General features: G+C 36.9%; 1 protein-coding gene and 1 pseudogene across 2 annotated transcripts in view; both read left to right on the forward strand.

Annotated features, from left to right (window-relative positions):
* The window catches only part of UBE2E2 (ubiquitin conjugating enzyme E2 E2), a 489,981-nt gene that overhangs the window by 322,209 nt on the left and 140,967 nt on the right, over window positions 1-26,805 (forward strand). The gene's annotated exons all lie outside the window — the stretch shown is intronic.
* Window positions 13,030-14,365, forward strand: LOC119541613 (annotated as a pseudogene).

Genomic DNA, 26,805 nt, shown 5'->3' on the forward strand with positions numbered 1-26,805 from the left:
TTTTTAAAGTAATTATACAACACTTGAGGCAACATTATGTGCCAAAGATTTTAAATACATCATGTTTTTTAGTTACCGAAAGCAATGACAGAAGGTAAAACTCTCCACATGGGTCCTTTGAAACACTTATATTCTCCATTTCTGTGACACTTATGTTCAAGAACATTTCATATTTATTTAAATACTTTGAGTGTTGTTACAAAGCATTGCTTTATGGTTTAAATGGAAGTTCCTCAGTGTTCATATTGTTAGTTATAACAATCTGACTTTGTTATTTATAACTTTTGACTTAAATGTGGCCTCCATAATGCATGCTATGAAAATAAAACTGCCTGAAATAAAACAACATACATGTTCTTCAATATATACCTGGAGCATTATTGCATTCATTAAACATTAAATATTAAACATTAATAACAATAGTTAGAATTATTGACTGAAACAGATAGGAATATTGACTGAAACAAATAGGAAATTAGGATGAAAATCAGGCAGAACTGATTTTTCTTTTATACTGATTTTTCTTTTATACTGAACTAAATTAATTGGGGAAGTTTTAATGAACTAGGAAACAACACCAAAATATTTCTAAATCTAAAAACATTAAATCCTGCAACTGGTAGATATATGTACTTAGTTTTCAAATCAGGACTATCTGTCCTCCTGTAACAGATGACATTATTTCATACCTTGTAGCCTTATTGTAAATTTTAAGTATTGAGGAAGATTTGACTTGTGATCCTAAGTGCTCATAAAGACATATAAAGCATTTTTATATGCTCTCCTATGTGTAAGGAAGAAAATATTGCTGTGAAATATAGTTTTAAATAGACTAAAGTGCCTTATTCAGGGTGCTCAGCTTATGTGTTTTTTTCTGTATCTCATGATATATGAAAGCTTGCTTTATGAGCCTTTTTCTTTTTTTTCTTTTCTTTTTTTTTTTTGGTCTATACTATTTTTAATCTAAAAGAAATCTTAAAGGTAGAATTTTGTAAATGAATAAATTAGCTGACAAGATCATCTTCTCTCCAGTCTATATCGACTACTAGTCTGTCCTCCAGAAACGCAAAGAGAAGGGTGTCTGGTTTCTGGTTACTGATTCCTCCATTCTTCTATAGTTCTGCCTGGGGTTTCCCCTCAGAGGAATGTGGTTTGACAAAACTTTCTTCACCATATGTTTATTTGCATGTTATTTTCTTTGCTAATGCAGCATGTCAAATATCAATAGCAGTCAGAATCTAACCACATTTAGTAATTGATAAACAACAGCTTATTAGATATTTATTACTTTTGTGGCCTACTAAACTCCCTCACAATGGCAGTAATAATTTTCAGTTTTCCACCCACATCTCGGGCCACTCTTCAGTCTTTTTATCTGGCCATTTTCCTCCTCATGGCCATTAATGAGCCAAGCGCTAGAATTTATGCTTTTCTCACGCTGTCTCCCTCTCCTAGTGATCTCATCTCTCCTGTTGTTTCAGTTATCACCTGTGAATGACTGCTTACATTTTGTTAAAGCACTGCAGACTCATCTGTGCTAGCTTATGTCTTAGTTTGCCAGAGCTGCTTTGACAAATACCACACAATGGGCTGGCTTAAACAACAAGAATTTATTGGTTTGCAGTTTGAAGATTAGAAGCCCAAAATCAAAATGTCAGTAAGGTCATGCTTTCTCCTGGAGTCAGCGTTCTGCTGATGACAGTCTTCTGAGATCTCTCTCTCCTCCCTGACTTATTCTGACTTCTGGCTTCTACTTATTCTGACTGTGTCCAAATTTCTTCTCTTTATAAAGTCTCCAGTCATATGGATTAAGGCCCACCCTGAATCAGTTTGACCACAAACAACTGTTTACAAATGGGTTCACAGCCACAGGAGCATGGATTAAGATTTGAACATATCTTTTGTGGGGTACATAATTTGATCCCCAACAGGTTAGGTTCCCCAGAAAGAAGAGCCTGAAGCATAGGGTTATGTGCTGTTACTTTTTTTACAGAGTACAATTCCCAGGAAGTAGAGTGAGGGACAAGGAGTATGTAGTTTGGAAGGAGGGAGGGCCACTATGAAGATAGCTGTCTGTCACTACTTAATCCTACAGGATCATACTCTGAGAAAACATATAAACTGTGATTTAAGACTGTTGAGGGGCAGAGAGGGGAGGAAGAATTTTTCTGCTAATATCAGTCTCCCATTGGCAAAAGTTCACCCTACAGAACAATAACTCCTCTGTACCTCCAGATAGCTGATAGTGTAGTGTGCAAGTGGAAATCCAAAGCAGGATCAATGCAGATGCCATGGAGTAGGAGTCAAGAGCTGCCACCCATCCCCTGTTGCTGCCCCCCCGCCGCCTCCAGGCATGAGGCAATGTGCTGTCAGATTATACCTTTACGAAGTTAGTGCTGGAGAGTTAGCTGGAATAAAACACAGTGATGCCAAGAGCATCTGAAGTGGTATGTGAAAGGTGTCCAGTACAATAATACCCCTCTTACCACTCAGAACTACTCATGCCCTAATAATATTTAGCTTCCACACTGCAATATAGGCCCTCCCTGAGATCATAGGTAAAAGCACAGTTAGTAACTAGGTTCCTTTAGAAGTGGAATCCTTTCATATCTATAAAAGACTTAAGGCAAGAGGGTTAGTGAAACAAACCACAGTCCCTACTGCTGCAGCTGACCCTGAAACTGTAAGTGGTATTCATCATCTCCTTGTACCACCTTAGATTTCCTTCTAAGGGTAATACCAGTAACTAGGTTTTTTGCCCATTTTGGATTGTTTGCTTGCTGGGGTGACCCAGACAGGTATTTGAGCCCTTAATTGCCCTGTTCTTGTTGGACATAGTTGCTGAATTTCCCATTTACTGGCTGTGGAGCACCAAGAAAACCCAATGAATCCCCTGAGTTCTGGATATATTCCTTGCTCCCTGATTAGGTAGCTGCAGTCTTTGCTTCTCATAGTGATCAGGATTGAATGGCTCCAAGAGTAAGCTGACTTTTTTTTCCCTACTGGTGTACTGGCATGGCACATGGAGACCTAAAGTGACCAATTGATAGTCAGAACTTCAACCTTTAGTGGAAATCTTTTGTGTCTCTTGGAGAAAAATAAATCACCTCTTACCCCCACCTGGCATCAGGATTTCTAATTTGGCAGAGACTAAAGTTGCAAGGATGGGAAATGTAAATTCTGCAGTGGTCACTGGGAGTGATGATATGAGAGGTGATCTTACTTTCATTCTTTGGTCCTCAGACCCAAGTATTCTAGCTATTGTTAACACAACACCATGTTGTTGACCATTGGTTTGATACATGTTCCACATTCTAGATGGAGGTGATCCAACTCCACAATAGGTTCTCTTCAAGATGTATCTTTAGTTGACCCTTAACAGGCCACTCTGCCTACTTACTAGGCCAGCTGTTTCTTTGTGTTGGAATACATGGTAACAATAATGGATTCTAAGCTTCTGTGCCTGTTGTTACCCATACTTTTTTATAAATTGGAATAAAATGGGGCCTTTGACCTGAGACACTTTTGTATGTGATACAATGTTGATAGGTCAGTTATTTTGTAAGTCCTGAGATGATGGTGGTAGCAACAGTATTTGGAGCTGGGAATCAAATCCATGTCCAGGGTAGGTATTAATTCTGGTAAAGACAGATCATTGCCCCCTGCCATGTAGTCAAGCTTATGTCAAGTAATTGACTAGTCTCCTTGAGTAATTGTGCCATACCGAAGACTTGACATCAGTATCTGTTGCTGGCAGATTGGGCATTTAATAGCAGTAGCTGCATTAGCATTGGTGAGAGGGAACATCTTGGCCACTCTGTTCATGGGCCCATTCTGCAAGTGTTGTGATGGCTGAGTTGGAAAGCTGGCTGGTAACTATAGGATGAGTCATCTTACTCACCTCATTGTTGAGAGTCTGTATTTTGGCAGATGGTTTCTGGTGGCCATTAACATAAGACACAAAGATACACATGATCTGTGCTCAGTCCATCTTCCCCAGACTTCTTATCACCTCATCTTCCACTGTTTCTCTGCACCCCAGAACAAAAAGCTAAACAAGTCATTCACTGCTGCCTAAAAGTCAGGGTATATCTTAGCTCAGGCCATTTCTCCCTCCATTTAAAGTGGATGACCAAGTATGCTGCTCCAGCTGTTCCCACTAGTCAGACTTCCTTTAGCACTATCCTTTAGGGCCACTCCTGAATAGGACTATAATACAGCAGTGGTCCATTTTTTGTCTATGTCTTAATTCCTTTTTTCTCTGCCAGTTGGTCATAAAAGAGAGAGGCATGGGAGTCTGGGTTACCTGTAAGTATAGTTTACCTATGCCTTCTGAATATGCGTCTGATCCCAAGTATGTTATTTCTGTTATTCAAAGGTTTGTTTATAGTCTTATGAAATGTTTCTAACCTTATTGCTTCTAACTTAACCATCTAACCTTACAACTCAGTGGACACCACCACTGACAGAGCCAGTTATTGATCCATGGTCAGGCATCTCTAAGCTGGAAAGTGAGTCAGAAGAGTTAGACCCTGAATGTGAAGAAAGGAGTTTTAGTAATCAGATATTTTATTATTATTTTTTTTTTACTTTTTATCCTTTTTGTGCTCAAAAGTAATATATTTTGTCCTGTCAGTATTATAGAAAGGGCCATTTCAATAGGTATAAAATAATTTTTATGTGACAAGAAATCATTATATTACAGTTTAATTTGGCAAGTTTTTTTTTCTTTCTTAATGGTTCATAAAATAATGGTACATTTATAATCATTTTTCAGTCAATGAAGTATGGTGTTGTGGGATTGTCTATAGTGACTCTGTTAACACATAAGGTGTTTCATATGAATTACACAAAGGAATTAAACATTCCTTTCTCCAGGCCAAAACAGCCTTGCAACTGGATGTGAGACATGATGTGAGAAACAAAAGCTAGGTATCAGTCTCCTTCCCCCAGATGTCTTTTGGTAAGAGGATAGCTGTATAACTATGTGAGGCATATTCCACTATCCTTAACGTAATATCAGTTTTATAAAGAATAGTTTTATCTTAGAATTTGGAACAGGGCGTATATATAAATATAGATATTTTATATATTTATATATAAATATATATTTTAATTTATGGATTATTGTTTTATGGTTTATAAATATATATTTATATTTTTTCATAAATAGTATTAGGCATTGCTGTCTCTTTTAATCTAAGGTGATCTTTTTCCAAATGGATAAGCCCTATTGTGTAGAAGATTTTAAATCTGTGACTATCAGGGTATTTCTGGATAGACAGGAAGCCTAGTAGAACTTAATTTTGACTAAGTCCATCTGGGTGGTCAGTGATCTCATTATCTTTTCAGAGTATACCTTTTCCTTCTTATGATTCTTTTCTCCATCCCCCATCCCCATTGTAGTGTAGACAGTGAAGTGCAATTTGCAGTAACCTGACCTGTAAACTGCTGTTTGAGAGCAGAAGCAATTACAAGAGATTAGAGGGGGAAAGCTGCAACTCTAGAGTTTAGAATGTTGTGCAGAACCAGAATCTTTGGTACCTAATGGGAAAAATAATGAGTTCAGTTTTGGTTCACAACTACCTTCTATTAACTTCTTCCAGCATTTCCTGTCTTAGAGTTCACTGCAAACTTAAATTTTCTAATTTTTGCAGTGTGCTGTAGAAGTGTAATATATTGGGCAATAGTTATCCAGAAGAATCTTCAGGATCCTATTGCACTAGACCCCTCACCTAAACTGCCCAAAATATATTGGCAGAAAGAATTTAAATTGGAGGAACTTAGAATCACTATGAAGAAGTTCCAGAATGTCAGTAGAAATATACTTGCCTTCCATATTGTAATTGTGCATATTATAGCTAAAACAATGTAAATGTTCATCTTGTAGAAGTAGATATTGTGTGAATGAAAGGATTCATGGGGGATTTTTATTGTTAGCCATATTTTTAGTTATCAACAAACTGCTTACATGGATTTCTTAAAATTTGTTTGAACAAAAACCATCAGGTCCTTATTTCTTTTGGCCATTTCATCACCATTAATACCAACTCACAGAATGGTCATGAGAAGTAAATGGATGAAATGCAGACATTTACTTCTCATTTTCAACTCTAGTTTTAAAAGTTTGGATAGGGTGAGAATGAGAAGGGATGGAACTTCGTGAGGTTTTCATTATATCTGATTATATTTGCTCTTCTCTGTAGTGGTGATGAGAAATGGTGACTGCCCATTACTGATAATTAAAAAACAACCTTATTTTTTATCTTGATTGGAAAAACCATTACCTGGTTCAATCTAATCTTTTCAATATAGGACTAGAGCTAAGATTCTAAGACAGTTGCAATAATATTGCAGGTTATTTTCTCTGGGGACTTAGAGGCAGGCAGGTGGAATCAGTCACACATCATGGATAATCAGTTCTAAAGTTCATCTCATATAACCCTACTCTGAATTAACCACATTATCCAGTAAGCAGTGTTTTTACATATCTCAAAGGGGGAAAGTTTCAAAGCTGGCTAACAATGAAATTTCCCATTTTTCACTGGCAGGAACCACAGCCCCATAATGGGGACGGTCCCACCAGTGCGAAGGCCCCACATGGGGATCCCTTCCCTAGAGGAAATGTACCCCTGAAGAGGAGTCCTCCTGGCCACTGGTCCCACTGCTACCCTGCCACGTGAGTACAGCAATAGCTTTGAGGACCTCATTAATTTTTCCATTTCTTGGTGGCCAGTTGTCTGATGTGAGAATTGTCCAGGCCCTCTTCCTTTTCATGCTCTTAAACATTTCAGAAAAGGAGGTAAAAGCTTCCTTTAACTTCTTATTTCTTTTTGCAAGCTTAATAGAAAGAATTTGTTTGGGTAAGAGGTTAGGACTGTTGGTTAAGTCTTCAGTTGAGTGTCATTAGTAAACCAATCTGTTGCTGTCTAGTGCAATACTGTTAAATGGACCAGTGATATAGATATTTTGTATCTGTGCTGTCCAATATGCTACATGTGGCTGCTGAGCCCTTAAATGTGACTAGAGAAACTGAGGAATTTGTTTTTTTTTCAGTTTGCCGTATGTGGGTAGTGGCTACTAAATTGGACAATACAGTTCTACATTTAATGCTGTATGCCTGAGATATCCAGCTTCTTTGAACATTTCTACAGATGTCCCTCTTCTATTTCTTTAACATCCTAGAAAAATTTGCCTTGTACTATTTTATTATAAACATCATTCTTTAATGTTAAGAAAAGACTTAAATTTAAAATTCTCATCTCAAAATTTTTCACCCATATTGCCCTTATGTGATTTTAATTACTTTATATTAAGAATATTTATTCAATCTTAAAATTATAAAGTAATATCTATTTAACTATTCCTGCTTTATTTTCTACTTTACATGCTTTAATTTATGACTTCAATATATATGTGGAAGTAATTATGAAATAATTACACATATTAAAATAACTCTTTCATTTTATTATTCCTTTTTAATGAGCCTATAAAATATCCTACGTTAGTACAGTATGTGCCATGCTATTACCAAAACATTAAATTTAGTATTCACCAATTATAACATGTTGCTACTAAGTTTCTAAGTTTGGTTCTGCTAGATGGATTACAGAAATTACATATCAATTAGATCTTTAGTTTTACCTGCTTAGAATAAATGTCTTTTCACAATGTGCTACCATTAAATTTTGTCATGCTATCCATTTATATTAATTAATTTAGCTATGTATGCACCTATAATAAGAATTATCAAATCAATAATAGCTAGTACATAAATCTCATTACATGGCATCCTCAAAATATCCCTTAAGGGTACTATTATCATAATTTCACAAATGAAGAAGCTAAGGCATGGAATAACAAATAAATTGACCAGGGCTACTCAGCTGTTAAGTGGCCAAGCCAGGACTTGAACTCAGGTCCTGAGTCAGTGCTTTTACCACTATACTATATAACCTCTAACAGCATTTTCATTACTCAAAATGAGGTTTGGTCTTTCTGCTATCAAGAAATCCAAAAATAAATTAAACACCTTGATATTAAATTACTCCCAGAATTTGAAAAATATGAGATATGCTTTATTTCTGCTACAATGGTTCAGATTTTATTCTTATACAATGGTTAATTATTATGAGTGAGGAATAAGTCCATGTATTTTCTCCATGGGAAATGTCTATTCATAGATGTGTGTGTGTGTTTTTAGTTTATTTTTCTTCATTAGGATAGCAGTCAGGAATGAAAAAAATAAACGGAGGAGTACTGAAAGGGTATATATGGTTGGTTATTTAATAGAAACAATTTTTTAAGGAACTTGGAATAATAGCTTGCATATTTTTATGGACTTATTACAGTATTGTTTTACCATATACCTTTTAATGTTATTCTTACTGGACATCAAATTATAGATGTTTGTTACATTTTACATATGGGAAAGATTGGTGGTAAATTTTCAATATTTCTTTTTTGTTTTTTTTTTCCCTGAGGCTTGGAAAGTATTTCTTTAGCTAAAAATAGAGGAAGAGGAAAAAATGAAATTAGTTGCATAGTTCAAAAATTGTTGCAGCTGGAGTATATTAGTTCATCTCTTCAATCAGTGAATGTTATATACCTATTGGTGGATTAACACTTCCAAGAGCATGATATGTCTAGCTGTTGTAAGGATTTAAGGTCATACATTTACTTGTCAACAAAAGACATACAATAGGAAGTGCATCATGAAAACTTGAATCACAAACAGGCACAATTCTTACAGAATTACTCCTTTTTTTGTTATGTGTACACTTTTGAACCAGCTAGCAATCCTCCAATGACTCTTACAAATTATTTGAATATGGAAGATGATGTTTTCTTGCTGAGAATGTATATTTTAGAATCTCTTATTAAAAATTTGAGAGATTGTAGAAAGTTCAGGGAAGAGGGTCATTTTGCAAAATAAGGGAATTTTAAATTCTAGTACTCATTGACTAATTAAAACTTAGATTTAGATCATTGATTTAGAATGACACCCTAACTTGATCTAGTTATCATCTTTATTAGAGCAGGTGATTCATGTTTTTGTAAGGTAGGTGAGTTGCTACCACATGCTTCTGTGTTATGCAAGGAGTGGGGCTTCATCCCTGACAAGACAATGACATTTTAATGCTGTCATTTTTCTTTTTAAACGTTTATTTTTAAATAATTTCAAATGTACAGGACATTTGCAAAAATAATACAAAACCCATACAGAGAATTCCAACACTGCTTCCCGATACCTGATTCCACCTATTTTAACATTTTGTCACATTTCCTATATCATTCTGTCTGTCCGTCTCTCTATCAATCCGTCTGTGTGTCTTTCTTAATCAATTTTCTAAACATTTAAGAATAGGTTGTATGTATCATGCTTCTTGAACACGTAATACTTCCATGTACATTTCCTAAGAAGAGGGAGATTTTTAAATGGTGAGAGTTGTGATGAGGGCAATAAGTAGGAAAAAGACTTGAAAGACTGTAATTTAATCCAAAATGACTACCATCCAACAGATAACCTTAGTATAGACAAGTTATTTTAATATCAAAGACACCCTTGTTGAATTCTGTTCTCCGCAGCACATAGCACACCCCTATATCCTAGATTTTCCAAAACAGGCCAAATTTCTATTATTCCATCATATTTTTCCTATAAATGCACTTGTACTACTTAGACCATATGTCCAAATTTTTAAATAGCATATACAGAAAAATAACTACTACACCAAATAAATGATAGGCAAAGCATTTTGGAACATTTCACATTGGGAAAGTAACTAAAGCATATGTAAGACTTAAGTCTGAATCTGCCTTTTTAGAATTGAAAAGGTTACTTTTAATGATGGTAGAGTATCCTTATTTAAAGTATACCATTTTAAGTGTTTGTTAAGTCATTCTAGTTGGGTGTTTTCTATATGTTATTAAAAACATTGAAACTTTTTGTTAAAATGAACAGAATTTTTTTTAATTCGTCCATTTCTGTGGGAAACTATGCTCTCAAGCTCTCAATTTATCTTTGCTTTTATTGGTGAGCAAAAGATAAAGTAATTTATGTCTTTAATCTTTTTTTTTTTTAGAGGAGGGTAGTTTGCAACTGGTTTAAAGGAAGTTAAACAGAATAAATATCAAAAGTTTTAACGAAAGAAAAATCAAAGCTTAAGTTTTAGCATACTTTTTCTTCCTTCTCATTTAAAATGGTATTCACTTCTCATTTTAAAGTGGTATAGATATTAGAAGACTAGTACAAAAGTGCATGGAACTATAGTTTTACAGTTTTTTAAACTCCTTTGTATGGTTTTCTGAGTCTGGAAGCATTATACATGAAGACCTTATGTATAAACCACTTTATGAAGCAAACAGTGAGTAAATTTGTCCTTACAGATTTTCTAAGCCTCTTGCAGCCAACAGAGATTTCTTCTAGGGTAAAGTATTACAGCTGTGTTTTCAGGATGTCTTTGCACATTGCCCCAGAAAGCATCTCTTAAGTGTTAAAATGTTGCTAATACGTTGAATAGGGAGTAACAACTTCTCCAGCTTTCATCTCTTAAAGATAAGCATCTGAGAATGTCTGCTGTGAAAATAACCCAAAATCACAGTTTTATGTACTCTTTAGCCTCACGGTAGAGAGACAACATTTTTGAGATATTTGCAAATTGTGTAAAATTATAATGCTAAGTCCAAGTACTTCAAGTCCAGGCTACTATAACATAAAGGGACGAATAAGAGATGCTTAGTTTTGTTCAGCTTGGATTTTTTATAAGCAAATGAATTTTTTAGATGCTCATTAGTCACCTTTAAATTTGACTTGATTTTGTACTTTGTAAACTGATTAAAATTTTTTAATAGTACTTACATGTAAAAACATAGTTATCTGATCATATGTTTATTAGTTATTAACTTATAGCAGGATCTCTATTAGAAAGAGGTTATTGTTTTAGTTTTTGCTTTGAAAAAGAAAGGTTTATTTTAAGAAGTGCTACCCATTAAGGAAGTGCCTATTTTAAAAGCTGAGATCTGGATTAGACCTTTTACAGGGTCATATCAGTGCATTCAATCTACCTGTTGAAAACTGATTTTAAGTCTACTTTGTCTTTTCTTTAGTCTCTTAGAGAATTGCAAGACAAGAAATTATGGACTAAATTTCAGAAAGCCCAAAACTAACAGAGTTGTAGGCTAAAGGAAGTTAGTAAGCAGATGTGATAGGAATAAGCATTCTTCATTGTAGCTTCACTTACACACAGTACAACGAGAAATGTCACCTCCTAAACCAGAAAACACAAAATGTGCCCCAGCCTGCTAACAGGCTAGTCTGGCAGCTCCCTTCCATATATGGGTCATGTGTGGGTGTGCTTACATAAGAAATAATGATGTGTAAATGCACCTAAATTAATGACTCTTTTAGAGCTGTGTTTGAACTGTGTGAAAGTCTCAAGATGCCAAACTATTTTTTAACAACATGCAAATATTAAAATATAATACTCCCTCTCTGTTACTCATTACATTGAGTATTTACTAGTTTAGTTGCAGTTAAACGCAGATTCTGAACTTTGTACAAAAAGTGTTAGGAACTTTTTTTTTTCCCCCTGCTTGGCTTATGTTTTGCAGTGTGCTTTGATACTTTATGGTTGTGTCAGAGATTCAGAGAAGTCATTGAGGCCGGGTGTGGAGACTTGATTCCTAAGCAGTCTGAAAACTGACTAGAATTGTCCTGTTTTCATACTTAATCCAGGTCTTTGCCCTGCCCTTTCTGAAATCTTTCTGAGAGACCTGAAAAGTTTAGATTTCAAAAACTTCCCAGCATGTGAAGTAAGTACATGGAGAACTGTCAAAAAAAGCTATAATTAAGCAACTTGACGACATAACTACTTAACCGGAGGAAATGCCCTTTGTGTCTACTAAGCAATTAGAGTAAATATCAGAAAATCAGAAAGTAAGGTAATCATGAATTGCCTATATTTTTTAATACTCTGATTTGATAATTCAGATTTCATCTCATAAATTGCAAATGATGGTTTGAACTAGATCTCCATTTGGATTCAATTTTCTGCCTTAATTATAGGGCCACACACATTTAAACTACACACAGATCCTGTGTGGTCACAAATTATTGACCTCTATTATGTTTTCAAAGCCTGCCAGAGTGCTTTTAAAAAGTAATGATACCATGGGAAATTGCATAAGGGCCAGACTTTGGCTTCTAAGAGCATTGTTCTTGAAATTTATTTTTCATTGTTTAGTGATTTCATAGCTAATAGAACAAATTTTTTTTTGTTTCATAAGCATTCTGCTCTTGAAAAGGCCAGTGTGATGAAGAGAGATGAGAAACACTAAGAGCCAAACTTGTAACTGATATATATAGTTGAATTACACCCAACATTAAGTCAACAGTGATTAAAGACTGCCTAATTGGTAACTTTCAGTCCTTGTATTAGTTAGGGTTCTCTAGGGAAACAGAACCAAAAAGAGAAATCTGTAAATATAAGATTTTATAAAATTGTCTCAAGCAACTGTGGGGATGCACGAGTCCAAATGCCATTGGGCAGGATGCACAAGTTCAAATTCTGTAGGGCAAGGCAGTAAACTGACAACTCGGATGAAGGTGTTTGATGAACTTCGCAGAAGATGCTGACTAGCCGAAGAAGAAGTGAAGGTTCTCTCTTTCTCCCTTAAAAGTCTTCAACTGATTGGATTAAATCCAGCTGATTGAATTCTCTCATTACAGAAAACACACCCTTCATTGATGTAATCAGTTAAAGGTGCAGTTAATTGACTGATGATTTAATAAACCGGCCTTCTGGTTTATTAATCAGCCACAGATGTCCTTGCAGTAACAGTTAGTCCAGTGCTTGCTTCACTAGACACCTGGGCACCATCACCTGTCCAGGTTGACACATGAACCCAACCATCACAGTCCTTCTCCAACTTCTAATCATAAGAAAATAAGTGAATGGTGAAAGAGTTGTAATGTTTTTACAAAAGGAGACACCTTTATGAAACAAAGTGTAAACTAAAAATATGAGGGAAAAAAGCAAATGCAGTTTTACAGTGGCATAGCTATACAAATACCACCAAGACCTCTACATTAACCCTTCTATTACTCTATAGTCTGCTGCATAAAATCATCATGTGACCAAATTATTCTTGCCTCAGGCCATATTAAGTTGTAAGGGAGGCCTGCCCCGCGCCGGCCAACGAGAGCAAATCCAGTGACTCACCTCCGCCCCGCTAACTCCGTGGTTGTTCTCCCGCTCACACACTCTCACACTCGGCCTGAGATGGCGGCAGCGGCGGCGGCGGCGGCAGGGGACTCCGACTCCTGGGACGCGGACACGTTCTCCGTGGAGGACCCGGTGCGGAAGGTGGGGGGCGGCGGCGGCGGCGGCGGGGACCGCTGGGAAGGCGAAGACGAAGACGAGGACGTCAAGGATAACTGGGATGACGATGATGACGAAAAGAAAGAGGAAGCGGAAGTTAAACCAGAAGTAAAAATTTCAGAGAAGAAAAAAATAGTAGAGAAGATCAAAGAGAAAGAGCGGCAACACAAGAAAAGGCAAGATGAAATCAAAAAGAGGTTAGAAGAACCCGAAGAACCTAAAGCGCTAACACCAGAAGAACAATTAGCAGATAAACTGCGGCTAAAGAAGTTGCAGGAAGAGTCAGACCTCGAATTAGCAAAAGAAACTTTTGGTGTTAATAATACAGTTTATGGAATAGATGCTATGAACCCATCTTCAAGAGATGATTTCACAGAGTTTGGAAAGTTACTGAAAGATAAAATTACACAATATGAAAAATCACTATATTATGCCAGTTTTTTTGGAAGCTTTAGTTCGAGGTGTTTGTATTTCATTGGAAATTGATGACTTGAAAAAGATTACCAATTCATTGACTGTGCTTTGCAGTGAAAAACAGAAGCAAGAAAAGCAAAGCAAAGCCAAAAAGAAGAAGAAAGGTGTGGTTCCTGGAGGGGGATTAAAGGCCACCATGAAAGACGATCTGGCAGACTATGGTGGTTATGATGGAGGATATGTACAAGACTATGAAGACTTCATGTGATATTTTATCTTCTCCTGGTGTCTTCTTTCTGTTGCCCACAGTCCCTTCAACATGTAGCACAACTTCCTTTACTTTCAGTTCTGCCAAATGCTACAATCAGAAGCGCAGTATCTTTGTGCTGGTTACTTAACCCCTTGACACTTAGGTGCTAATGTGCATATGAGGGTACTTGGATCTTGCTGCCAAGGGGTTAAAAGCGGGCACCTCAGTTGCTAAATCATAGTTTAAAAAAAAAAAAAAATCCTAATAATGTTGTCATTGTTGCTATCTGATTCCATAGCAGCAGTCACTAAATTGGAAACAAAGGTTGCAACATGACAAAAAAATTGTGTTGTATTTACCAGCACCATTCAGTAATACAGCCTTAACCATACCTCCTTGAACTACATAACTTGTCAAGAAAAGCACTTTGCAGCACGGGCATGTGATGTGGCACCTAGTATTAAAATTGCTTTGTCTAAAAGTTGAGCGTGAGGATATTAAAAATACATTGTGAAGAAGACTGCTTATCTCAGAGTGAAGATACTATGGCTGAAAAGCCACTACCAGTTTGAAACTTAAAAAATTAAATGACCAAAACCCTCCAACTTTGAAGCTGAAGAAGGTAAACCTCTCCATTATTGCATTACAAGTTGTGAAATCTCTTGAGTGCACAGACTGTCTACTTTATATTTATCAGAATCTTTCTACTGATGGAGCGCTTCAGATGGGGGAGGGAAACTCTTTACCTGTTTTAATTGCCTGATTTAAGTGTCTGAGAAACAAATCTCTTTTGTTCTCCTAGGCTGCGATGGAACAACTTTAACAGGGTTTTGGCATTTCCTTTCCTTTATAAAACATGCTCAGCAAACTGCACCAGTTAACTACAGTTTGGTAAATTGTTATGCTAACAATTATGACATCTGCAGTGTTTTATAAAGCAACTAATTTAATAAAATCACTATTGTGAGGACTTAATTTTTTGTGTTACCTCCCAAGAGGTATTTTCGGAAAGCATAGAACAGCTCTTGGGACTAGAGTTCTTCGCTATATTCTTACTAAAACTTAATAAATTTGACCAGTAGTCACAGCTTTAAAAGAAAAATGGTTTTCCCCAGGTTCTTAGTAGTGTCACCCTAGGGCAACAACATTGTAGTGCTGCTGCCTTATTATTTACTTGGGAAAATTTTGTTTAGCTACTAAGCCCTAATTGGCTAGAAGCGCTATTTATTTGGAGAAATTGAGCCTCTAACTCAGGTTATGGCTGTAAGCACAGACTGGGGGATGGGTTGTTAAGGAGATTAAATATACAATCAGTCAATGAACAACTGGTAGTTAGTGTGGCCTTGTAGCCTTAGAGGAATCTTCTTTAGTATCTATCTTGTCTTAAGCTATTTAACCAAATTTGTGGTTTGAATCTTTTTTTTTTTTAAACCTTTACAGAATTGAAAGTAGGATGAGAAAAAAAAAGTTTTTAGTTTCTCTTATAAAGTAAATAGGAACTTCAATCAAAGCTTTGTAGACTAAATGATTTGAGGAATTAACAGAGAGTGCTCACTACACAGCAATAATTAAAGCAAATAAAGATTGTTTTAAGGCAGAAAAAAAAAAAAAAAGTTGTAAGGGAAGTTTCTGGAGAAGGTCCATCAGCTGGTGTGAGAGCCATTTTGCCTATCTTAATTGCATATTCCTTAGAACCTCTGTGAGCTGCAAAAAAACCATAGGCCAGAGCGAAGACCCTTTTTCACAGCATACTTTTTATATAATAAATTAAAATATTTGTGTTAGCTTTAGATGTTGAAAACGGAAAGAAAAAAGCATGACATAATTTCCTCATGCCAAATAGTTTTCTTCTGAATAACTGAAAGTATTTTTTCCCCTTAAATTCAAATCCTGTGAGTTTGGGTAGGGTTCAAATGCTTATCTCCATTTTCCAGATGAAGACTCCCTGGCAGGGAGGTTAAATGACTATGCCAGCTGCCATAGTACGTGGCAGTGCTAGGCAGCAGCAACGCAGTGGATGACATTTCCTGAGTTATTTTTATTATTTGCACCAGATGTGACTGGTTGGCACTTTCAGTCATTGAGCTGCCTCTCAGAGGTCTTCTGGCATGAAGTTGGAGTGGTGTGAAAGCCAGAGATACAAGATACAACATTTCAGAAAACACTGGAGTTGAATTTAGAAGACCTGGGTTCAGATGTGCCAAATCAGGTTCAATTTTCTGCGAAATTAAGACTGACCTCAGTGACCTTGTGGAAATTGTGCCTTTATTACCCACCAAACAGAATATTTATTATGGTGTACTGTAGCTTAGCACTTGGGCTCAAATCCTGGCTCAACCACCTTTGTTGTCTGTTTCCTTATCTGTAAAATGGTAATGTTACCTACCTCATAGGTTACACGTAAGGCTCTTGGCAAGAGTTTTGCTGTGTAGTAAGCAGCCTATAGATGGGAGCAGCAGCAGAAGCTGCACACAGTGTGCTATAAACTGTGTATTAATATATAATTAGAAGAGATAAAATACATAAATACCTGTAATATAAGGTAGAAGGTTATAAATACCATGAGCATAATCTAAAGTTCTTTGGTAATTAAGAAGAAATACCATCTGGGTGTCATGGGAGGGTTCTTGGAGGAGAAGGTTTTTAAGCTTGGCCTTAAAAGATAAGAAAGATTTGGACATGCCAATGCTGGAGAAATTGAAAGTGGTAACTGTTACTATATTGAAATTAATAAATCTTTAAATTTCATTTGTCTTTTGTCTGTGTATCCATGCCTATGTAAACATAGCCTGGTGTTCTAGATACTGGGAATTCCTATAGTACCTTGTAATTCACAAAATACTTTTAATATCCACAGAAATCCAGTAAGATAGGTTTTGTAATTTCCATTTTATAGATAAGGAAACTGATGCTCTCACAGCAGTGATTGGTAAAGGGGGAGAACTGGTGTGAAGAGCTAAATTTCATGTATTTCCACAGCACTAGGTTGTCTTTGTTAGACCAGTTAGAAAGTTATTTCAAAGCCACCAACCATATCCTTGAGCCCCAAGTTGGTTTCTTAAAATGTGTACCATATTCAGAAGGGCTGGAAAAAAAGTTCAGATGATCCTATGTAAATGCAGCACCACTACTATAACCATTACCCCAAAGCCACAAATAAATAGCTAGTGATGAGACCTAGTAGGTAGCCACACAGTGAGTGTTTTAGTTAACACCAAGTGTATCTTTGCTCCATTTTGCTGGTTAGCCAAGCTATTGACTGAAATTTGCTAGATAGCTCTGATTTCGTTAGGCCACTACATAACTATTGGAGGTCTCTGGAAAGCCAGTCATCCACTTTCATCTTAAAGCCAGGTAATGAATTTGTCAGGTATCCTAATTAGCAGAAGTAATGAGTCCTTTTGTGGTGAAAAGTTTCGGTACTACTCGTTTTTAAATTATTTCATGACAATAGGTCTTTTAGAAATTTATGGCATTCGGGGGATTTTAATACGGGATGAGCTGTAGCTAGTATGATGTATATTGCCTGATGAAGCTAGTGGACCCGTCTGGACTCTGGAATCACACAGACCTCAGTTCAATTTCAGCTTTATCACTTATTAGCTGTGTGACTTAAGGAATTGGAAAATTCCTTAAACAATTCTGCTTCAGTTGCCTAAATGGGGATAATTCCCTTACCTAGCTCATAGGGTTGTTGTGAGGATTAAATGAGATGATATGTACATATAGTAAAATAGTAGATATAAAAGTAGAATAATAGAAATAATAGAATAGTAAAATTAATATGTATAATAATAGTAAGAATTCAGTGAAAGTTAGCTATCAGTTATATGAGGCTTTGAAAGATACAAAAGTTAAAATGGAAATTCAGATTTCAGTAGAAAGCTCAGGTTATAACATGCTTGCACTTCAGAGGATGTTAGGTAAATGATCTTTAAAGAAACACATGCATAGCTGCAATCTAGAGTCCAGTTGCTAATTTATATTTAAGACAGCATACATTTGGAAAAACACTTGGTAATTAATGAAGCATTTTTTCATGTATTATCTCATTTGATTCCCACCACAAACTGGAAGACGTAAGCAGTACAAGTATTATTCACGTTCTATAGATAAGAAAATTGAAGTTCAGAAAGGTTACCTAATTATCTCACAATTACAGTGATTGGAGCACTACTTGTTCACTACATCAACCCTGCCTCTCATAATTTTCTATTAGTTTCACATTTTAAAGTAAAGAAATGGGTATTATATTACTAAATTTCAATTTAAGGTTATTGTAAATTTGTTTTGCTTTGAATTTTAAGTGGAATTTACTAAATATTTTCTTGCACAGAAAGATAAAATTACCAAGTGAACTTTTTGAATATAGCTTCCTATTTAAAAAAAAAAAAAATCCCTATTAAGTTCTAGAATAATATCTTGGCTTGGAACATCCTAAAAATAAATTTAGAAATGTATGTCAATAATTAATATTATTCATATGCTAAAAAGAAGTCCTTTCTAAATTTATTTATTGTTCTACAGGGAAGTTACTCTAGAGCACTGCATTTATACTATACTGTAGCTAAGGTGTTTTAACTGAAGGTAAAATATTGTTTTATGTTACCTCCTTGGGAAAAACTAGTGAGTACATTTAAATAATAGATTAAACAGTCAGTCTACCATAAATGATATAAAATACTTTGACAGTATTGCTGACTTTAGTGGCCAGGGTCCTGCTTACCCTTCAAAGACCATCCTTATTACTACTAGAGATGAGTGATCACTTGTACTGTTATTAGACTGAACTCCTCTGCCAGAATCATTGATTTTCTGCTAAATGTAAGCCAGGGCTTATGACCTTTAGAGGTGTGAAACAGCCACAACAGTGATATGCAAACATTGCTATTTTAAAATGAAACCCAGTGTCACAGTTCATATGTACTGTACATTGTAATTTATCAAGAACATTATGACCTTTAATATATTATTTAAAAGAGGCTTAATGAAAATGGCTCACCTTAATCCCTCTACTTCTTTTGAGCTGCAAACACAGACCATGCTATGTTACAATTAATGACAATCACAAAGCATGAATGGAGTTTAGAACTACATTGGAATAAATTTAAAATGAGTTCAATCTGATATATACTTAGTAACTACATTGCCAATAGTTACTACATTATGCTGGGTGGTAATTAAGCAGAAGTAATAAGCAGTTTATGTACTATATTTAGATAGCCAGCCAAATATTTTACAGAAACAATGGGGAGGGTAGAGAGCAGCTCCTCAGATCAAGAAGTTACTTTGCGGTCCTCTATCTGCAGACTTCTGGGGACCCAGGAGGTCAAGCTCATTTCAAGCCACTAGTAGGAGCATCCCATGGCATAAACGTCCCATGGGGTGATGATTGTGACTACTCTAATTATTAGGAATTAATACATGGTAGACACTGAGATTTGGACCTTACTGATTACAGTAAGAAAATATCTTCTCAGATATAAGAAGTTAAACTGATTTGGGCATCCAGTTTACAGGCACAGCTTTGCCTTCCTAATTCCAAGTTGCCTAGAATTTCACCAGTTAAGAAGCCTTAAACAGAAAACATTTCTCAGGTGAAAACATTAATCATTCCTGCCTTAGTATGTTTTAGTGAATTTTAATAGTTTTTCTCTTAACACTTTTACTAGGATGTACAATGAAGAAATTCAAGTTTAAGGGGGAAACTAACTGAGGGGTAATTTTGAGCAACAGGCACTTAGAAGAAAAAGCCTATGTAACTTTAGGTTAAATTTTCCCGTTTGTTCCAAGAAAAGAGCAAAGGATACCACATTTGATATTCTGGCAGCAGATAGTAAATGCATTTACTATCTCCATACATGGCCTTGACCATCTAATTTGTAATAATATTTTATTAAAATACTGCTGCTGCTAACACTTTTATAGTGCCTACTGTATGCCAGGCACTGTTAAACACACTTTACATCCCAGCTAGGATGGGGTACTGTCTATAGCACACCATCCCAATTTTAGAGGCAAGGAAACTGAGGCACACACAAAGATTAAGTTACTTGCCCAAGGTCACACTACTGGTGAATAGCACCCGAGTCCCTACTGGTAACACCTTTAACTATAAAAGAACTCTTCTGGGGGCAAGATGGAAGACTGGTGAGCTGTATGTTTTAGTTACTCCTCCAGGAAAGTAGGTAGAAAGCCAGGAACTGTGTGGACTGGACACCACAGAGCAATCTGTCTTTGGGCATACTTCATACAACACTCATGAAAATGTCGAACTGCTGAGATCAGCGAAATCTGTAAGTTTTTGCGGCCAGGGGACCCGCGCCCCTCTCTGCCAGGCTCAGTCCCGTGGGAGGAGGGGCTGTCAGCTCCGGGAAGGAGAAGGGAGAACTGCAGTGGCTGCTCTTATCAGAAACTCATTCTACTGATCCAGACTCCAACCATAGATAGACAGAGACCAGACACCAGAGAATCTGTGAGCAGCCAGCCCAGCAGAGAGGAGACAGGCATACAAAAAAAAAAACAACACGAGAAACTCCAAAATAAAAGCAGAGGATTTTTAGAGTTCTGGTGAACACAGAAAGGGGAAGGGCGGAGCTCAGGCCCTAAGGCGCATATGCAAATCCCGAAGAAAAGCGATCTCTCTGCCCTGTGGACCTTTCCTTAATGGCCCTGGTTGCTTTGTCTATTAGCATTTCAATAACCCATTAGATCTCTGAGGAGGACCCCCTTTTTTTTTTTTTTTTTTTTTTTTAATCCTTTTTTCTTTTTCTGAAACAATTACTCTAAGAAGCCCAATACAGAAAGCTTCAAAGACTTTCAATTTGGGCACGTCAAGTCAAGAGCAGAACTAAGAGAGCTCTGAGACAAAAGGCAGTAATTCAGTGGCTGAGAAAATTCACTAAACACCACAACTTCCCAAGAAAAGGGGGGTGTCCGCTCACAGCCACCATCCTGGTGGACAGGAAACACTCCTGCCCATCGCCAGCGCCATAGCCCAGAGCTTCCCCAGACAACCCAGTGTGACTGAAGGGCTTCAAATAACAGGCACACACCACAAAACTGGGCGTGGACATTAGCCTTCCCTGCAACCTCAGCTGATTGTCCCAGAGTTGGGAAGGTGGAGCAGTGTGAATTAACAAAGCCCCATTCAGCCATCATTTGAGCAGACTGGGAGCCTCCCTACACAGCCCAGCAGCCCAGAACTGCCCTGAGGGGACGGCACTCACCTGTGACATAGCACAGTCATCCCTCAACAGAGGACCCGGGGTGCACAGCCTGGAAGAGGGGCCCACTTGCAAGTCTCAGGAGCCATAAGCCAATACCAAGGACTTGTGGGTCAGTGGCAGAGACAAACTGTGGCAGGACTGAACTGAAGGATTAGACTATTGCAGCAGCTTTAAAACTCTAGGATCACCAGGGAGATTTGATTGTTAGGGCCACCCCCCCTCCCCGACTGCCCAGAAACACGCCCCACATACAGGGCAGGCAACACCAACTACACACGCAAGCTTGGTACACCAATTGGGCCCCACAAGACTCACTCCCCCACTCACCAAAAAGGCTAAGCAGGGGAGATCTGGCTTGTGGAGAACAGGTGGCTCGTGGACGCCACCTGCTGGTTAGTTAGAGAAAGTGTACTCCACGAAGCTGTAGATCTGATAAATTAGAGATAAGGACTTCAATAGGTCTACAAACCCTAAAAGAACCCTATCAAGTTCAGCAAATGCCACGAGGCCAAAAACAACAGAAAATTATAAAGCATATGAAAAAACCAGACGATATGGATAACCCAAGCCCAAGCACCCAAATCAAAAGACCAGAAGAGACACAGCACCTAGAGCAGCTACTCAAAGAACTAAAGATGAACAATGAGACCATAGTACGGGATATGAAGGAAATCAAGAAGACTCTAGAAGAGCATAAAGAAGACATTGCAAGACTAAATAAAAAAATGGATGATCTTATGGAAATTAAAGAAACTGTTGACCAAATTAAAAAGATTCTGGACACTCATAGTACAAGACTAGAGGAAGTTGAACAATGAATCAGTGACCTGGAAGATGACACAATGGAAAATGAAAGCATAAAAGAAAGAATGGGGAAAAAAATTGAAAAAATCGAAATGGACCTCAGGGATATGATAGATAATATGAAACGTCCAAATATAAGACTCATTGGTGTCCCAGAAGGGGAAGAAAAGGGTAAAGGTCTAGGAAGAGTATTCAAAGAAATTGTTGGGGAAAACTTCCCAAATCTTCTAAACAACATAAATACACAAATCATAAATGCTCAGCGAACTCCAAATAGAATAAATCCAAATAAACCCACTCCGAGACATATACTGATCACACTGTCAAACACAGAAGAGAAGGAGCGAGTTCTGAAAGCAACAAGAGAAAAGCAATTCACCACATACAAAGGAAACAGCATAAGACTAAGTAGTGACTACTCAGCAGCCACCATGGAGGCAAGAAGGCAGTGGCACGATATATTTAAAATTCTGAGTGAGAAAAATTTCCAGCCAAGAATACTTTATCCAGCAAAGCTCTCCTTCAAATTTGAGGGAGAGCTTAAATTTTTCACAGACAAACAAATGCTGAGAGAATTTGCTAACAAGAGACCTGCCCTACTGGAGATACTAAAGGGAGCCCTACAGACAGAGAAACAAAGACAGGACAGAGAGACTTGGAGAAAGGTTCAGTACTAAACAGATTCAGTATGGGTACAATAAAGGATATTAATAGAGAGAGGGGAAAAATATGGCAAACATAAACCAAAGGATAAGATGGCTGATTCAAGAAATCCCTTCACGGTTATAACGTTGAATGTAAATGGATTAAACTCCCCAATTAAAAGATATAGATTCGCAGAATGGATCAAAAAAAATGAACCATCAATATGTTGCATACAAGAGACTCATCTTAGACACAGGGACACAAAGAAACTGAAAGTGAAAGGATGGAAAAAAATATTTCATGCAAGCTACAGCCAAAAGAAAGCAGGTGTAGCAATATTAATCTCAGATAAAATAGACTTCAAATGCAGGGATGTTTTGAGAGACAAAGGCCACTACATACTAATAAAAGGGGCAATTCAGCAAGAAGAAATAACAATCGTAAATGTCTATGCACCCAATCAAGGTGCCACAAAATACATGAGAGAAACACTGGCAAAACTAAAGGAAGCAATTGATGTTTCCACAATAATTGTGGGAGACTTCAACACATCACTCTCTCCTATAGATAGATCAACCAGACAGAAGACCAATAAGGAAATTGAAAACCTAAACAATCTGATAAATGAATTAGATTTAACAGACATATGCAGGACATTACATCCCAAATCACCAGGGTACACATACTTTTCTAGTGCTCATGGAACTTTCTCCAGAATAGATCATATGCTGGGACATAAAACAAGCCTCAATAAATTTAAAAAGATTGAAATTATTCAAAGCACATTCTCTGACCACAATGGAATACAATTAGAAGTCAATAACCATCAGAGACTTAGAAAATTCACAAATACCTGGAGGTTAAACAGCACACTCCTAAACAATCAGTGGGTTAAAGAAGAAATAGCAAGAGAAATTGCTAAATATATAGAGACGAACGAAAATGAGAACACAACATACCAAAACCTATGGGATGCAGCAAAAGCAGTGCTAAGGGGGAAATTTATAGGACTAAACGCATATATTAAAAAGGAAGAAAGAGCCAAAATCAAAGAACTAATGGATCAACTGAAGAAGCTAGAAAATGAACAGCAAACCAATCCTAAACCAAGTAGAAGAAAAGAAATAACAAGGATTAAAGCAGAAATAAATGACAGAGAGAACAAAAAAACAATAGAGAGAATAAATATCACCAAAAGTTGGTTCTTTGAGAAGATCAACAAGATTGACAAGCCCCTAGCTAGACTGACAAAATCAAAAAGAGAGAAGACCCATATAAACAAAATAATGAATGAAAAAGGTGACATAACTGCAGATCCTGAAGAAATTAAAAAAATTATAAGAGGATATTATGAACAACTGTATGGCAATAAGCTGGACAATGTAGAAGAAATGGACAATTTCCTGGAAACATATGAACAACCTAGACTGACCAGAGAAGAAATAGAAGAACTCAACCAACCCATCACAAGCAAAGAGATCCAATCAGTCATCAAAAATCTTCCCACAAATAAATGCCCAGGGCCAGATGGCTTCACAGGGGAATTCTACCAAACTTTCCAGAAAGAACTGACACCAATCTTACTCAAACTCTTTCAAAACATTGAAGAAAATGGAACACTACCTAACTCATTTTATGAAGCTAACATCAATCTAATACCAAAACCAGGCAAAGATGCTACAAAAAAGGAAAACTACCGGCCAATCTCCCTAATGAATATAGATGCAGAAATCCTCAACAAAATACTTGCAAATCAAATCCAAAGACACATTAAAAAAATCATACACCATGACCAAGTGGGGTTCATTCCAGGCATGCAAGGATGGTTCAACATAAGAAAAACAATCAATGTATTACAACAGATTAAAAACTCGAAAGGGAAAAATCAATTGATCATCTCAATAGATGCTGAAAAAGCATTTGACAAAATCCAACATCCGTTTTTGATAAAAACACTTCAAAAGGTAGGAATTGAAGGAAACTTCCTCAACATGATAAAGAGCATATATGAAAAACCCACAGCCAGCATAGTACTCAATGGTGAGAGACTGAAAGCCTTCCCTCTAAGATCAGGAACAAGACAAGGATGCCCGCTGTCACCACTGTTATTCAACATCGTGCTGGAAGTGCTAGCCAGGGCAATCCGGCAAGACAAAGAAATAAAAGGCATCCAAATTGGAAAAGAAGAAGTAAAACTGTCATTGTTTGCAGACGATATGATCTTATATCTAGAAAACCCTGAGAAATCGACGATACAGCTACTAGAGCTAATAAACAAATTTAGCAAAGTAGCGGGATACAAGATTAATGCACATAAGTCAGTAATGTTTCTATATGCTAGAAATGAACAAACTGAAGAGACACTCAAGAAAAAGATACCATTTTCAATAGCAGCTAAAAAAATCAAGTACCTAGGAATAAACTTAACCAAAGATGTAAAAGACCTATACAAAGAAAACTACATAACTCTACTAAAAGAAATAGAAGGGGACCTTAACAGATGGAAAAATATTCCATGTTCATGGATAGGAAGGCTAAATGTCATTAAGATGTCAATTCTACCCAAACTCATCTACAGATTCAATGCAATCCCAATCAAAATTCCAACAACCTACTTTGCAGACTTGGAAAAGCTAGTTATCAAGTTTATTTGGAAAGGGAAGATGCCTCGAATTGCTAAAGACACTCTAAAAAAGAAAAACGAAGTGGGAGGACTTACACTCCCTGACTTTGAAGCTTATTATAAAGCCACAGTTGCCAAAACAGCATGGTACTGGCACAAAGATAGACATATAGATCAATGGAATCGAATTGAGAATTCAGAGATAGACCCTCAGATCTATGGCCGACTGATCTTTGATAAGGCCCCCAAAGTCACTGAACTGAGCCATAATGGTCTTTTCAACAAATGGGGCTGGGAGAGTTGGATATCCATATCCAAAAGAATGAAAGAGGACCCCTACCTCACCCCCTACACAAAAATTAACTCAAAATGGACCAAAGATCTCAATATAAAAGAAAGTACCATAAAACTCCTAGAAGATAATGTAGGAAAACATCTTCAAGACCTTGTATTAGGCGGCCACTTCCTAGACTTTACACCAAAAGCACAAGCAACAAAAGAGAAAATAGATAAATGGGAACTCCTCAAGCTTAGAAGTTTCTGCACCTCAAAGGAATTTCTCAAAAAGGTAAAGAGGCAGCCAACTCAATGGGAAAAAATTTTTGGAAACCATGTATCTGACAAAAGACTGATATCTTGCATATACAAAGAAATCCTACAACTCAATGACAATAGTACAGACAGCCCAATTATAAAATGGGCAAAAGATATGAAAAGACAGTTCTCTGAAGAGGAAATACAAATGGCCAAGAAACACATGAAAAAATGTTCAGCTTCACTAGCTATTAGAGAGATGCAAATTAAAACCACAATGAGATACCATCTAACACCGGTTAGAATGGCTGCCATTAAACAAACAGGAAACTACGAATGCTGGAGGGGATGTGGAGAAATTGGAACTCTTATTCACTGTTGGTGGGACTGTATAATGATTCAGCCACTCTGGAAGTCAGTCTGGCAGTTCCTTAGAAAACTAGATATAGAGCTACCATTCGATCCGGCGATTGCACTTCTCGGTATATACCCGGAAGATCGGAAAGCAGTGACACGAACAGATATCTGCACGCCAATGTTCATAGCAGTATTATTCACAATTGCCAAGAGATGGAAACAACCCAAATGTCCTTCAACAGATGAGTGGATAAATAAAATGTGGTATATACACACGATGGAATACTACGCGTCAGTAAGAAGGAACGATCTCGTGAAACATATGACAACATGGATGAACCTTGAAGACATAATGATGAGTGAAATAAGCCAGGCACAAAAAGAGAAATATTATATGCTACCACCAATGTGAACTTTGAAAAATGTAAAACAAATGGTTTATAATGTAGAATGTAGGGGAACTAGCAGTAGAGAGCAATTAAGGAAGGGGGAACAATAATCCAAGAAGAACAGATAAACTTTTTAACGTTCTGGGGATGCCCAGAAATGACTATGGTCTGTTAATTT

Source organism: Choloepus didactylus, chromosome 1 (genome assembly GCF_015220235.1).
Source record: "Choloepus didactylus isolate mChoDid1 chromosome 1, mChoDid1.pri, whole genome shotgun sequence".
Lineage (NCBI taxonomy): Eukaryota > Metazoa > Chordata > Mammalia > Pilosa > Megalonychidae > Choloepus > Choloepus didactylus.